Raw genomic sequence first — 15,826 nt, 5'->3', positions numbered from 1 at the left:
TCATTTGGTAATCAAGGACCCAGGGTATGCAGGAAGAATAGAGAGGCACACACTGCAAGATGCTTGAAGTTTCCACAGTCTATGTTGATTTGGGGAGCCATGTCATCTGCTGGCGTTGGTCCACTCTGCTTCATTAAGTCCAGGGTCAATGCAGCAGCCATCTACCAGGAGATTTTGGAGCACTTCATGCTTCCTTCTGCAGACGAGCTCTATGGGGATGCTCTGAGGACCTGGTACCTGCCCAAACTGCCAAAAGCACCAAAACCTGGTTCAATGACCGTTGGATTACTGCATTTGATTGGCCAGCAAACTCCTCTGACCTGAACCCCATAGAGAATCTATGGGGCATTGCCAAGAGAAAGATGAGAGACATGAGACCGAATAATGCGACCAAACAATGCAGAAGAGCCGAAGGCCGCTATTGAAGCCTCCTGGTCTTTCATAAAGCCTCAGCAGTGCCACAGGCTGATAGCTTCCATGCCACGCTGCATTGAGGCAGCAATTGCTGCAAAAGGGGCCCAAACCAAGTACTGAGTACATATGCATGCTTATACTTTTCAGAGGTCCGATATTGTTCTATGTACAATTCTTGTTTTAATGATTGCATGTAATATTCTAATTTTCTGAGATTGTGGATTTGGGGTTTCATGAGCTGTAAACTATAATTATCACAATTATGACAAATCACAGCTTGAACTATATTCCTTTGCATGTAATGAGTCTATCTCATATATTAGTTTCACCTTTTAAGTTGCATTAGTGAAATATATGAACTTGCACGATACTCAAACTTTTCGAGTATCACCTGTATGCGAGTTGTCTTTCTCACTCTCTGCTATGTGAGAGCATGCTTCTAGCTGAAAAGGCTGACTACCAATATGCTACATGTGCTGTTTGTTTTGGGGAACCTTGAGGGATCTGGCTTGGACAGCAGATCCCGCCAAGCTGGTCCATGTCCTATCCCGCTCCTTTCTGGATAGGGCACCCACATATCAGTCTTTTAGGAGAAACTCCGCTGTATGGTGTCACTGGTACTCCTGACCAGATGCCCACCTTTTCACAGTACTCACATATCCCGGCCTGGGGCCCCGCTTTCGAAAAAAGAATGTCCACATAGTGCTTTACATCTTCCACCCTCACATTAGTCAGTGCAGTACACATCGGTGCCACAGATACAGAACAACAGATACAGTCCAGCCATCTTTCCTCCAATCTCCCATGAGTCCCCCAGCAGGGGGTCCTCACACAAGGTGTCTCTGCAGGCCTAGAGGGCCTTCTACACCCCAGGCTGCGAACTTACATGTTGGACATCAGAGGTAGCCAGTTCCCATCTACCTTCTCCACTGGGGCCCCACCCATACTAGAATATAAAGGGATACAGAACACCACCCATCAGCCTTATCAGGGGAGTGGTATCTCTTAGAGGGCTCTGCCAACAAACCCATTGGGGGGTATCTTGTTATTGGCTTGGACAGGTAGATGTTTAGTTTGTTTTTTGCTTTGGAATTGCTGTACAAAGCCCTCCTGTGTTTGTTTGCTTCCTTTCTGAAATAAAAGTGCATTACAAACATGCTTGAACTGTTCACCTGTGTCCCTAATTTGTGCATGTTTTATCAATGCTACTACCATCACTACTACCAGTTTACCCTGTCATAAAAAATAAATTATATATATATATATATATATATATATATATATATATATATATATATATATATATATATATATACACGCATATGCAGTTGTGCTCATAACATACCCTGGCAGAATGTATGATTTCTTGACCATTTTTCATACAATATGAATGATAACACAAAAACTTTTATTTCCCTTGTGGTTAGTGTTTGGCTGAAGCCATTTATTATCAGTCAACTGTGTTCACTTTTTTTAGATCATAAGCACAACAGAAACTACCCAAATGACCCTGATCAAAAGTTTACATACCCCAGTTCTTAATACGGTGTATTGCCCCCTTTAATATCAATGACAGCTTGAAGTCTTTTGTAATATTTGTGGCTGAGGCTCTTTATTAAGGATGAGCCGAACACCCCCGTTCGGTTCGCACCAGAACCTGCGAACAGGCCTAAACTTCGTGTGAACTTTACAACCCTATTAAAGTCTATGGGACTCGAACGTTCACAATCTAAAGTGCTAAGTTTAAAGGTTAATATGCAAGATACTGTCCTAAAAAGTGTTTGGGGACCTGGGTCCTGCCCCAGGGGGCATGGATCAATGCAAAAAAAAAAGTTTTAAAAACTGCAATTTTTTCAGGAGCAGTGATTTTAATAATGATTAAAGTGAAACAATAAAAGTGTAATATTCCTTTAAATTTCGTACCTGGGGGGTGTCTATAGTATGCCTGTGAAGGGGCGCATGTTTCCCATGCTTAGAACTGTCCCTTAGAAGTTTCATTTCGCAAGGATAAAAAGTCTTTTAAAATCATTTTCCATTGTCGGCTCCCGTAATACAGAGAACACTCAATGAGTGTTTCATATAGAATATATACATAAGAAAATGTATAGATAAAACTTCAAAAAGTCCACAATTCAAATATATATATAGCAGCGCTCAATATGCAAAATCTTATTCAGATGTTTGTTCATATGTGCTCTTGAAAGAATGGTGATAGAGTCCAACACGTGAAGAGAAGAAAAGAGATCAAAGCCACTTTCCACCTTATTTTTAATAATAGACCCGTGGAATTACTTTTTTACAAACGGTACATAGATGATCTGTTCTTCATTTGGAACGGTAACGGGCACATAAGGGCATACACAACATGAGTACTATTGCATGTAATGAATTGATTCAGGGTAAATTCTCTGTTGTTCGAGGTAGAAGTAAATTTAACAAGATTTCTAGTAGGGTTCCTAATTTCCCGACATGCTTTGCACTTACGACATGCAAAGAAACCATTTTTATCCCAGAATGTACGAGGAGGAGCCGGTGGATCTACAACTTTTTTTATTATTTTATCGCCGAAACTTGGCGCTTTCCGATAAATGAATTGTGGTCGAGTTGGTAGTACTGGATTCAGCTTTTTATCCAATAAAAGAACAGGCCAATGTTTTTTAAAAATATTTTCTACTTCTTTATATTGTATGTGGAAATTAGAGATAAAACCCCATTCTTTATTATTTATAGGGTTCATTCTCTTGTCAACCACCGTCGACAACGGCCTTAGATGTTGTTCTTGCAGACATTCTGTTCTTGGAATCTGCCCCACATCTTCAATAATTTTTTGTATGTCCTGGGGATTATATCCTCTGGCAATAAATTTATTACTCAGAACAGTGGCCTGAGATATATAGTTATCGAAATTGGTACAATTCCTGCGGACCCTCATTATTTGACCCTTAGGAATATTTCGTAGCCAATTTGGATGATGTCCACTAGATATGGGCAGATAGCTGTTGCGGTCTGTTTTCTTAAAGAAAACCTTTGTTTCAAGTTTATCTCCCTTACGATATACAGTCACATCTAGGAAATTAATCTCATTTTTATTAGAATCTGAGGACAGAACAATATTGTGACTATTATTATTTAAATTATTGAGAAAACCATCTAATTGGGCTTGGTTACCGTTCCAAATGAAGAACAGATCATCTATGTACCGTTTGTAAAAAAGTAATTCCACGGGTCTATTATTAAAAATAAGGTGGAAAGTGGCTTTGATCTCTTTTCTTCTCTTCACGTGTTGGACTCTATCACCATTCTTTCAAGAGCACATATGAACAAACATCTGAATAAGATTTTGCATATTGAGCGCTGCTATATATATATTTGAATTGTGGACTTTTTGAAGTTTTATCTATACATTTTCTTATGTATATATTCTATATGAAGTGCTATTTTTAACAAGCAGCAGCTACTATTATTATTAGTTTAATTGATAGAATAATTTAGCAATCCTAAGGTTTAGTCTAAAGTTTGCTACATTTTTCTTTTCCTCAAGCGCTGAGCAGTGTGTGGTTAGTAGGTGGGGACGATAAATTTCCAGCACGCAGGCTTGAAATAACTCAATGAGTGTTCTCTGTATTAGCCGACAATTCATTCATTGATTAAAAAATAAAAAGCGTGGGGGTCCCCCTAAATTCAATTACCAGGCCCTTCAGGTCTGGTATGGATATTAAGGGGAACCCCGTGTCAAATTTAAAAAAAATTTGACGTGGGGGTCCCCCTAAAAATCCATACCAGACCCTTTATCCGAGCACGCAACCTGGCAGGCCGCAGGAAAAGAGGGGGGGGTGAGAGAGTGCCCCCCCTCCTGAACCATACCAGGCCACATGCCCTCAACATTGGGAGGATACTTTGGGTGTCTGTGACCCCTCAAAGCACCATGTCCCCATGTTGATGTGGACAAGGGCCTCATCCCCACAACCCTGGCTGGTGGTTGTGGGGGTCTGCGGGCGGGGGGCTTATCAGAATCTGGAAGCCCCCTTTAACAAGGGGACCCCTACCATTTCACAAAGAAAGTGTAAAAATGGTTAAATAAGACAAACACACTTTTGAAAAATTCCTTTATTAAAAATAAAAAAAATAAAAGATTCCAGCGGTGGTAATCCACTATTGCTATCCAGCGATGGATGATCATCTCTCCGGGGTCCAGCGATGGCTGATCTGATCCAGCGACGGGGGATCTCACAGACCAGCGCTGCCCATACATGCATCAGTCTTCTGTCTCCACTGCGGAGACACTGCGGGGATCCCAGCACTGACCTGACCCCGCCCCCTCTGACATTGATGAGGGAAGCCATGGGGTTCCCCAGTGACATATGGGTGACTCCACCCCCCTCTGATGTAACGCACCTGCGTATGTTCCTCCAGTATTTTTTGATAACATACAGCGTTCACCTTGCCATCAATTTTGACCAAATGTCCTGTACCTTTTATAGCTCACACATGCCCAAAACATCAGTGATCCACCTCTGTGTTTCACAGTAGGAATGGTGAACCTTTCATCATAGGCCTTGTTGACTCCTCTCCAAATGTAGCGTTTATGGTTGTGGCCAAAAAGTTAAATTTTGGTCTCATCACTCTAAATGACTTTGTGCCAGAAGGTTTGAGGCTCATCTCTGTGCTGTTTGGCGAATTGTAAGCGGGATACTTTGTGGCATTTGCGTAGTAATGGCTTTCTTCTGGCGACTCGACCATGCAGCCCATCTTTCTTCAAGTGCCTCCTTATTGTGCATCTTGAAACAGCCACACACATGTTTTCAGAGAGTTCTGTATTTCACCTGAAGTTATTTGTGGGTTTTTCTCTGCATCCCGAAAAATGTTCCTTGCAGTTTTGGCTGAAATTTTAGTTGGTCTACCTGACCGTGGTTTGGTTTCAACAGAAATCCTAATTTTCCACTTCTTGATTAGAGTTTGAACACTGCTGGTTGGCATTCTCAATTTCTTGGATATATTTTTATATCACTTTCCTGTTTTATACAGTTCAACTACCTTTTCCCGCAGATCCTTTGACAATTCTTTTGGTTTTCCCATGACTCAGGCCGCGTACACACGGGCGGACTGTCCGTCCAACTAAGTCCGTCAGACAATCCGACAGACAGTCCGTCCTACTTTTGAATGAACGGACTTGACCACACACGATGAACAGACAGTCCGCTGAAAGCTTGCACGATGACGTGTACAGCACGTACGACGGGACTAGAAATACGACGTCCAATACACTGCAATGCAACCTTCGGCCGTGTAAATCCTTTCTGAGCATGCGCCATACTTAGTCCGTCCAACTTGCCTACTCACGAGCGGACTGTCCGCTGAAACCAAGTTTGGACGGACAATATTACGGAAATTCCGAAAGACTTAGTCCGCCAGACTGTCCGCTGAAGCCCACACACGAGCGGATTGTCCGCTGAAACACGTTTCAGCGGACCAAGTCCGTCAGACAGTCCGCCCGTGTGTACGCGGCCTCAGAATTCAGAAACGTCAGTGCAGCACTGGATGAAAGATACAAGGGTCTGTCAGGAGTCCAGAAACTCATTGACCTTTTATTTATATATACATACACACACACACACACACACACACACACACACACACACACACACACACACACACACACTAATTACAAGCAAACAGATCACAAGTGAGGATGGTTACCTTTAATAGCCATTCAAACCCCTTTGTGTCGTCAACTTGTGTGCATGTTATCAGGCCAAAATCAGCAGGGTATGTAAACTTTTGATCAAGGTCATTTGGGTAGTTTCTGTTGTGGTTATGGTTCAAACACTTCAGTCCTGGAAGGATTTACCCCCTTCCCGACCAAGCTCTTTTTTGCGATACGGCACTGCGTCGCTTTAACTGACAATTGCGTGGTCGTCCGACCTTGTACCCTAACAAAATTTACGTCCTTTTTTTCACACAAATAGAGCTTTCTTGTGGTGGTATTTGATCATCTCTGCGGTTTTTATTTTTTGCACTATAAACAAAAAAAGAGTGAACATTTTGAAACAAAAAACGATTTTTTACTTTTTGCTATAATAAATATCCCCCAAAAATAGATAAAAAAACGAATTTCTTCCTTAGTTTAGGCCGATGTGTGTCCTTCTACATATTTTTGGTAAAAAAAATAAAATAAGCGTATATTGATTGGTATGCGCAAAAGTTATCGCGTCTACAAAATAATGGATTTATGGCATTTTATTATAATTTTTTTAAATATTAGTAATGGCAGCGATCTGCGATTTTTATTGTGACTGCGACAGAACGGACACTTTTGACACTATTTTGGGACCATTGGCATTTATACAGCAGTTCTATAAAAATGCACTGATTACTGTGTAAATGTCACTGCCATGGAAGGGGTTAAACACTAGGGGGCGATCAAGGAGTTAAGCGTGTTCCCTGGCGTGTTCTAACTGTAGGGGGGGGTGGGCTCACTAGAAAATGACAGAGATCACTGCTCCCGATCACTGGGAGCAGTAGATCCCTGTCATGTTGCTAGGCAGAACAGGGAAATGCCTTGTTTACATAGACATCTCCCCATTCCGCCTCTCTGTTTCGTGTGCCACCGGCGGACATAGAGTCCACAGGGTGCATGCACTCGCTAGCCGCCGATGATGCAGCGATGTACGGGTACGTTGTTTGTGCACCCGTGCCACTTTGCCGACGTATATCGGCGTGAGCCGGTTGGGAAGTGGTTAAAAAGAGTAAACAGAGTTGATTGAGGAGGCGGTAAGGATGCTGAAAGATTGCAATGAAAAAAGGTGAGCAGAAGAAAGGAGTCTCTACAACTAGTGACGTGAATGAACTGGGGGTGGGGGGTTGGGACCCCCCTCAAAAAATAAACCACCAGTCGCCACTGGTCAGCATACCAAGACATTTTGGACAATTTCATGCTCCCAACTTTGTGGAAACAGTTTGGGGATGGCCCCTTCCTGTTCCAACATGACTGCGCACCAGTGCACAAATCAAGGTCCATAAAGACATGGATGAGTGAGTTTGGGGTGAAGGGACTTAATTGCACAGAATCCTGACCTCAACTCGATAGAACACCTTTGGGATGAATTAGAACGGAGACTGCGAGCCAGGCCTTCTTGTCCAACATCAGTGCTTGACCTTGCAAATGCACTACTGGAAGAATGGTCAAACATTCCCATAGACACACTCCTAAACCTTGCAGACAGCCTTCCCAGAAGAGTTGAAGCTGTTATAAACTTGCACGGTTTAGGAGATATGCCCTGTATCTGCATGTGCCGACGTTATCGGCACATGCGCATTGAGGCAATGGCATGTACTTATGCGTGGGAGTGACGTCATCGTGGCTCCTGCCAATCACATCACCGGAGCCCGCGATACCGGAAGTAACTCTGGGAGCAATGTCACCGGCCGGAGCAGTGTATGAGGACTGCTGTGGGGGCTTTGATCTAAGGTAACTAATTCACAATGAGCTAGTATGCTATGCATACTAGCTCATTATGCCTTCGTATTGCAGGGTTTTTTTTTTTTTAATTAGTGGGTTTACAACCACTTTAAAGAGTCTGGTGATTATCCACGTAAAGTTGCTGGCAGTGGCGTCACTAGGGGGTGGCTATTGAGGCTGGAGCCCCGAATCTAGGGCCCATAGCCTCCAGTCCAGGACCGGCCCTACCGAGAGTGTCGCTGGCTGTCTGACACTGCTCTGTCCCACACAACCGTGGCACTCTCACCGAGTCTGCACTCCATGCTTCACTGACAGCCAGAGCCAGGAGATCAGTGTGTGTGAGAGCGAGTCTCCTCCCATGCTCCATATCATAGAGTCGGGAGGCACTTTCTCACAAGATCACCTGAGCAGGTGAGTGCAGACCATTGGGGATGGGGATGGAGGAAACTGTACTACCCAGCCTCTCTGTATATACACTAGCCTGTCTTCTGTATACCCTATCATGTCTGTATGTAACAATCCACGCCTGGTGGCAGGTGATGCGCTGCTACGTGTAAAGGTGAATACTAACGAGAACAAACCAGAACAGCTGCACCATTCAGAATGATGAGCTTATTACTCAAGAATAACACGCCAGTGATACATAAACAGATAAAATAAATAAAATATGCAAAGTTATAATAACAACAATAATAATAATAATAATAATAATAATAATATATAAAAAATATATATTTTCTTTTTTGGTGAAAATTAACTTGTTGAAGAAGTCGCGCGTCGGAAGGAGTTGGCGACGTCACTTCCGGTGTCTCAACCAGCCGGTTGTAGCGGTGCGGAGGAAAGCTGTGTCTTCCTCTGATTTGCCGTACAAAATTCTATGCAATATACAAGATGTTTACCATGTGAATGGGAAGTTGGTGCATGCTTTTAACCCACTATTTATTTACATTGTTGCATGATGAAAGTTTTTTTTCTCCCTGGGTCACACCGGAGAACAGAAGGGTATACATTGAAGGACAGTGTGACTGCCTATAGGCTAATAGCGGCACATTCCAAACTGGACCATCTTTGAACTTTATGTTTGTGAGCTCCAATAGACCCAAAGGGGTTGCTTCCTGAGGTGAGCGGGCATTACACCCGGTGATGGAAGAGGTGGCACGAATAACACAATAATTGTTGGAGGAGCACTTTATCTACACACTAATAAGTCACTTTTTTTACTTAGTGAAAATAATTTTTTATATTTTATCATCATTATAACTGTGGGACTTTGTACATTTATCTGTTTATGTATCAGAAAAACAAAGAAAAGGCGCCTCTAAGTGTAGAATTAAAAGCTGTTTAATTTCCCCAAAAAGGGTTAAAAACACTTACAAGATATGTAGACTGGCAGAGCATATCATTAATATCCATGTAGGTGGTCCGGCATGACTGCAGTGGTCACTGGCATATACCAGTTCTTTAGGCTGTGTGTGTCCAGTAGCAGGGAGGTCCAGGGGATGCCAACAGGAAAAACAGCAGGGAGCTCCAAGAGAACTGACAGGCCAGCCCGCAATCACAGTCTCAAAACACGAGGATCCTGGAAGTGACGTCAGCGGCAGGAGACAATAACCAGCAACCAGCGTGGACCACAAACAGGAAGCAGTCATCAAAGAGGGACGCGTTTCGGAACATCTCATTGGTTCCTTTATCAACCTCTAGAGTGGTTATTGTCTCCTGCCGCTGACGTCACTTCCAGGATCCTCGTGTTTTGAGACTGTGATTGCGGGCTGGCCTATCCGTTCTCTTGGAGCTCCCTGCTGTTTTTCCTGTTGGCATCCCCTGGACCTCCCTGCTACTGGACACACACAGCCTAAAGAACTGGTATATGCCAGTGACCAGGGGTCAAGTCCTGGGAAAAAAAGTGTGGGAACTCCCACCCAAGATCCATTCCCCCACCAAAAAAAAAAAAAAAAAAAAAAAAAAGGTACGCTCATATGCATATATACTTCACAGAAAATACAGTACAACATTTATTGTAAAGTGCCAGTTTACAAAAACAAAATAACGTGTCAAACAAAACAATCAACACAATCAACACAATGGGTGATGATCTTTCCCTCGCAGGGAATTTCTACCACAAATACACCCTGTTCCAAATTCTGTTACACAGCCCATTAGAAAATATCCCACAAACAGGAATAAGTATTGGCAGAGTATTGAAGAGTATTGGCAGGGTATTGCAGAGTATTGGCAGGGTATGTATTGAAGAGTATTGGCAGAGTATTGCAGAGCATCGGCAGGGTATGTATTGGCAGGGTATTGCAGAGTATTGATAGGGTATTGCAGAGTATTGGCAGGGTATTGCAGAGTATTGATAGGGTATGTATTGTAGAGTATTGATAGGGTATTGCAGAGTATTGGCAGGGTATTGCAGACTATTGGCAGGGTATTGCAGACTATTGGCAGGGTATTGCAGACTATTGGCAGGGTATTGCAGAGTATTGGCAGGGTATTAGCACAGTATTGATAGGTTATTGCAGAGTATTGGCAGGGTATGTATTGTAGAGTATTGCAGAGTATTGGCACAGTATTGCAGAGTATTGGCAGGATATGTATTGCAGAGTATTGGCAGAGTATTGTAGAGTATTGGCAGGGTATGTATTGGCAGGGTATTGCAGAGTATTGATAGGGTATTGCAGAGGATTGGCAGGGTATGTATTGCAGAGTATTGATAGGGTATTGCAGACTATTGGCAGGGTATTGCAGACTATTGGCAGGGTATTGCAGAGTATGTATTGCAGAGTATTGGCAGGGTATTGATAGGGTATTTATTGCAGAGTATTGATAGGGTATGTATTGGCAGAGTATTGATAGGGTATGTATTGCAGAGTATTGGCAGGGTATGTATTGCAGAGCATTGGCGGGGTATTGCAGAGTATTGATAGGGTAGTGCAGAGTATTGACAGGGTATTGCAGAGTATTGACAGGGTATTGCAGAGTATTGACAGGGTATTGCAGAGTATTGGCAGGGTATTGCAGAGTATTGGCAGGGTATTGCAGAGTATTGGCAGGGTATTGCAGAGTATTGGCAGGGTATTGCAGAGTATTGGCAGGGTATTGCAGAGTATTGGCAGGGTATGTATTGTAGAGTATTGATAGGGTATTGCAGAGTATTGGCAGGGTATTGCAGACTATTGGCAGGGTATTGCAGAGTATGTATTGCAGAGTATTGGCAGGGTATTGCAGAGTATTGATAGGGTATTTATTGCAGAGTATTGGCAGGGTATGTATTGCAGAGTATTGATAGGGTATGTATTGTAGAGTATTGATAGGGTATTGCAGAGTATTGGCAGGGTATTGCAGAGTATTGGCAGGGTATTGCAGACTATTGGCAGGGTATTGCAGACTATTGATAGGGTATTTATTGCAGAGTATTGGCAGGGTACTGCAGAGTATTGATAGGGTATGTATTGCAGAGTATTGGCAGGGTATTGCAGAGTATTGATAGGGTATGTATTGCAGAGTATTGGCAGGGTATGTATTGCAGAGCATTGGCGGGGTATTGCAGAGTATTGATAGGGTAGTGCAGAGTATTGTCAGGGTATTGCAGAGTATTGACAGGGTATTGCAGAGTATTGGCAGGGTATTGCAGAGTATTGATATTGTATTGCAGAGTATTGGCAGGGTATTGCAGAGTATTGGCGGGGTATTGCAGAGTATTGATAGGGTAGTGCAGAGTATTGTCAGGGTATTGCAGAGTATTGACAGGGTATTGCAGAGTATTGGCAGGGTATTGCAGAGTATTGATATTGTATTGCAGAGTATTGGCAGGGTATTGCAGAGTATTGGCAGGGTATTGCAGAGTATTAGCAGGGTATTGCAGAGTATTGATACTGATAGGGTATTGCAGAGTATTGGCAGGGTATTGCAGAGTATTGGCAGGGTATTGCAGAGTATTAGCAGGGTATTGCAGAGTATTGATACTGATAGGGTATTGCAGAGTATTGGCAGGGTATCGCAGAGTATTGATAGGGTATCGCAGAGTATTGATAGGGTATCGCAGAGTATTGGCAGGGTATCGCAGAGTATTGCAGAGTATTGATACTGATAGGGTATTGCAGAGTATTGATGAGTATTGGCAGGGTATTGCAGAGTATTGGCAGGGTATTGCAGAGTATTGATAGGGTATTGCAGAGTATTGATAGGGTATTGCAGAGTATTGATAGGGTATTGCAGAGTATTGATAGGGTATTGCAGAGTATTGATAGGGTATTGCAGAGTATTGGCAGGGTATTGCAGAGTATTGCAGAGTATTGGCAGGGTATTGCAGAGTATTGGCAGGGTATTGCAGAGTATTGGCAGGGTATTGCAGAGTATTGGCAGGGTATTGCAGAGTATTGGCAGGGTATTGCAGAGTATTGGCAGGGTATTGCAGAGTATTGGCAGGGTATTGCAGAGTATTGGCAGGGTATTGCAGAGTATTGGCAGGGTATTGCAGAGTATTGCAGAGTATTGGCAGGGTATTGCAGAGTATTGGCAGGGTATTGCAGAGTATTGGCAGGGTATTGCAGAGTATTGGCAGGGTATTGCAGAGTATTGGCAGGGTATTGATAGGGTATTGATAGGGTATTGCAGAGTATTGATAGGGTATTGCAGAGTATTGATAGGGTATTGCAGAGTATTGATAGGGTATTGCAGAGTATTGGCAGGGTATTGCAGAGTATTGGCAGGGTATTGCAGAGTATTGGCAGGGTATTGCAGAGTATTGGCAGGGTATTGCAGAGTATTCACAGAGTATTTCAGAGTATTGATACTGATAGGGTATTGCAGGTTATTGCAGAGTATTGGCAGGGTATTGCAGAGTATTGATAGGGTATTGCAGAGTATTGATACTGATAGGGTATTGCAGAGTATTGATACTGATAGGGTATTGCAGAGTATTGATGAGTATTGATGAGTATTGGCAGGGTATTGCAGAGTATTGATGAGTATTGGCAGGGTATTGCAGAGTGCAACTTACACACTAGTGACTAACCTGGTAGAGAAGGAGAAGTAAACTGGAAAAGTGCAGCGTGTGGCCCCAGGAGGCCAGGACTGACTGGCACTGGGTAGAGGGGAGGAGGGGGGGGGGGGGGGGGGACAGTCCGGAACTCCGGATCCAAGCAGGCGTGCAGCATGTGTCAGCCTGCCCACTGACTCGCGCCAGTGCGTGCCCACGTGCACGGCCGAAGTCATGTGACCGGTTGCTAGATGCGGAGCGGCCCCTGCCTAGCAACCAGTCACTCGGCGGCTGAGGAGCGGCGGCGAACTACGCGCTGCATAGCCTCAGCCCTCAGGCAGCTAATGGGAACGGCGTTCCCGCTGTGGGAATAGTACGGGAACGCCGTTCCCATGCGTTCCCGCAGGACTCGAGCCCTGCCAGTGACCACTGCAGTCATGCCGGACCACCTACATGGATATTAATGATATGCTCTGCCAGTCTACATATCTTGTAAGTGTTTTTAACCCTTTTTGGGGAAATTAAACAGCTTTTAATTCTACACTTAGAGGCGCCTTTTCTTTGTTTTTCTGTTTCCTACTCAGAGATTGCTTCTCTCCATAAGTGCAGCCCTAAGGCTGCATTCACACCTGAGCGTAGCGTGTTTGAACGTTTTTACCGGCGTTTTGTCGCGCGACAACGAGCGTTTTGTCACACTACAATGCGCGACAACGAGCGTTTTTTAACTTCGGCGTTTTTTTTCAGCCAATAGGAAAAATATTTTTCATCTGCTTATTTTTTCTTGAGCAGATACAGCGTCAAAACGCCCGTAGAAACGCTCGTTGTCGCGCTAAACGCTCGATTCAAGCGTTTCCATTAGTTTCTATGGGAATGAAAACGCCCAAATCAGCCCAATTCGCGCGACAAAAAAGGGTCCGGAACTTGTTTGAGCTTCAGGCGACATGGAGTGGAGATGTGAACCATCTCCATTGAGAATAATGGATTTTTTCCCCTCCAGCGTTTTGTAGCTTCAGGCGTAGGGCTACAAAACGTTCAGGTGTGAACGGGCTGTCAGTGTGGAAGATACCCTATTATAGACTTTCAGGTTCATAAAGACATCTGTTTTTGCTTGGTCCTGAAGTTCAGAGCGCCCTTACAAACTTTATCTGTTTATGTATCACTTATTGTGTTATAGTCATGAGGAATAAGCACATCATTATTCCAAATACAAGTACAGCACTTCAGCTGCCTACCCCCTCAAAGCTTGATTTTGTTTTGTTTTTTGTATGCTTGTGGCAGGTGAGGACCTGTGCCTCCCCTGACTGCACGTCCCTGCTCAAGTCGCTCCAACTTAGAAACAGGTTCCTGCACTACTTTTGGTGCAATTTCAACACAATTTGCATTGACTTCTGTTAACCACTTACCGACCACCGCACGCCGATATATATCCGTGCAAAGGCAGCGGTGGGCAAATGGGCATACCTGTACGTCCTCTTTAATTTTACTTTAGCTAGTGGGCACGTGTACCGTGGCCGCGGATCCCATGGACTCAATGTCCGTCGGTGTCCCATGATCGTGTCAGAGCGGCAGAATGGGGAGATGACTACGTAAACAAGGCATTTCCCTATTCTGCCTAATGACATGACAGGGATCTACTGCTCCCTGTCATCGGGAGCAATGATCGCTGTCATGTCAGTGGTAGCCCACCCTCCCCCCCACTTTTAGAATCACTCCCTAGGACACACTTAACCCCTTGATCGCCCCCTAGTGTTTAACCCCTTCCCTGCCAGTGTCATTTACACAGTAATCAGTGCATTTTTATAGCACTGATTGCTGCAATGTCGCAGTCACGCTAAAAATCGCAGATCGCCACCATTACTAATAAAAAAATAATAAAAATGCCATAAATAAATCTATTCCCTATTTTGTAGACGCTATAACTTTTGCGCAAACCAATCACTATACGCTTATTGCATTTTTTTTTTTTTTTAACCAAAAATATGTAGAATACATATCGGCCTAAACTGAGGAAGAAATTAGTTTTATCATATTTTTTATATTTTATATATTTTTTGGGGATATTTATTATAGCAAAAAGTAAAAAATATTGTTGTTTTTTTTTCAATGTCACTCTTTTTTTGTTTATAGTGCACAAAATAAAAACCACAGAGGTGAGCAAATACCAGCAAAAGAAAGCTCTATTTGTGGGAAAAAAATTTTGTCTTAGTGTAACGTATGACCGCGCAATTGTCGGTTAAAGCAACGCAGTGCCGAATCGCAAAAAGTGCTCTGGTCAGGAAGGGGTAAATCCTTCCGGGGGCTGAAGTGGTTAAAGAAGTCGCACAGGGATGTCGGATTCGAAGTAGCAGCAGTGTGAACCCCGCCTAAGAGCTAAATCATTAACAGTCTTCTTTATATTTCATTATAAGTTTAATAGAGTTTATCGTAGTTAAAATTATATATATATATATTTATTTATTTTTTGACTCTGCAAGCTTGATAAAAATTCACACAAGTGTAAGCGAAGAGTCACCTGTGTAGCATCTGTCACTGATGCAGAACACCCCCAGACAGGGCAATCCGTTTTTGTGACAGTGGTAGAGTAACCCGTCTTGCACTGGATACGTACTGTAAGGAGATGCCTAATGCATATTAATATTTAATGAAAAAACAGATGCCTCGCTTAGCCACCAGCCCAGCAGGGAGTATAGCTATAGTCTGGCCATGTGTTCCTTACCCCAAACCATCTCTGCTTACAAAGTTCATGATTGCATTGAACAAGACTACAGAATAAAGGCTGAAATTCAGATAAATAATATTAATGAAGAATACCAGTATGAGATGGTGGGAGGCTGGACCTTATTGATCATTTTCTACACATTCCTTCTCCCGGGGTCCTGCAGATTTATCATGGCCCCATGTGTTTAAGTGCAGACCAAGAATGAATATTCTATGAAGAGATGAAGCCAGTCTTGATTACTCTCATGCACCTG

Source organism: Lithobates pipiens, unplaced genomic scaffold (assembly GCF_037356315.1).
Source record: "Lithobates pipiens isolate NorthernLeopardFrog02 unplaced genomic scaffold, aLitPip1_a1.2 Scaffold_19, whole genome shotgun sequence".
Lineage (NCBI taxonomy): Eukaryota > Metazoa > Chordata > Amphibia > Anura > Ranidae > Lithobates > Lithobates pipiens.
The sequence above is the reverse complement of the archived record's forward strand: the minus strand, read 5'-3'. Positions refer to the sequence as shown.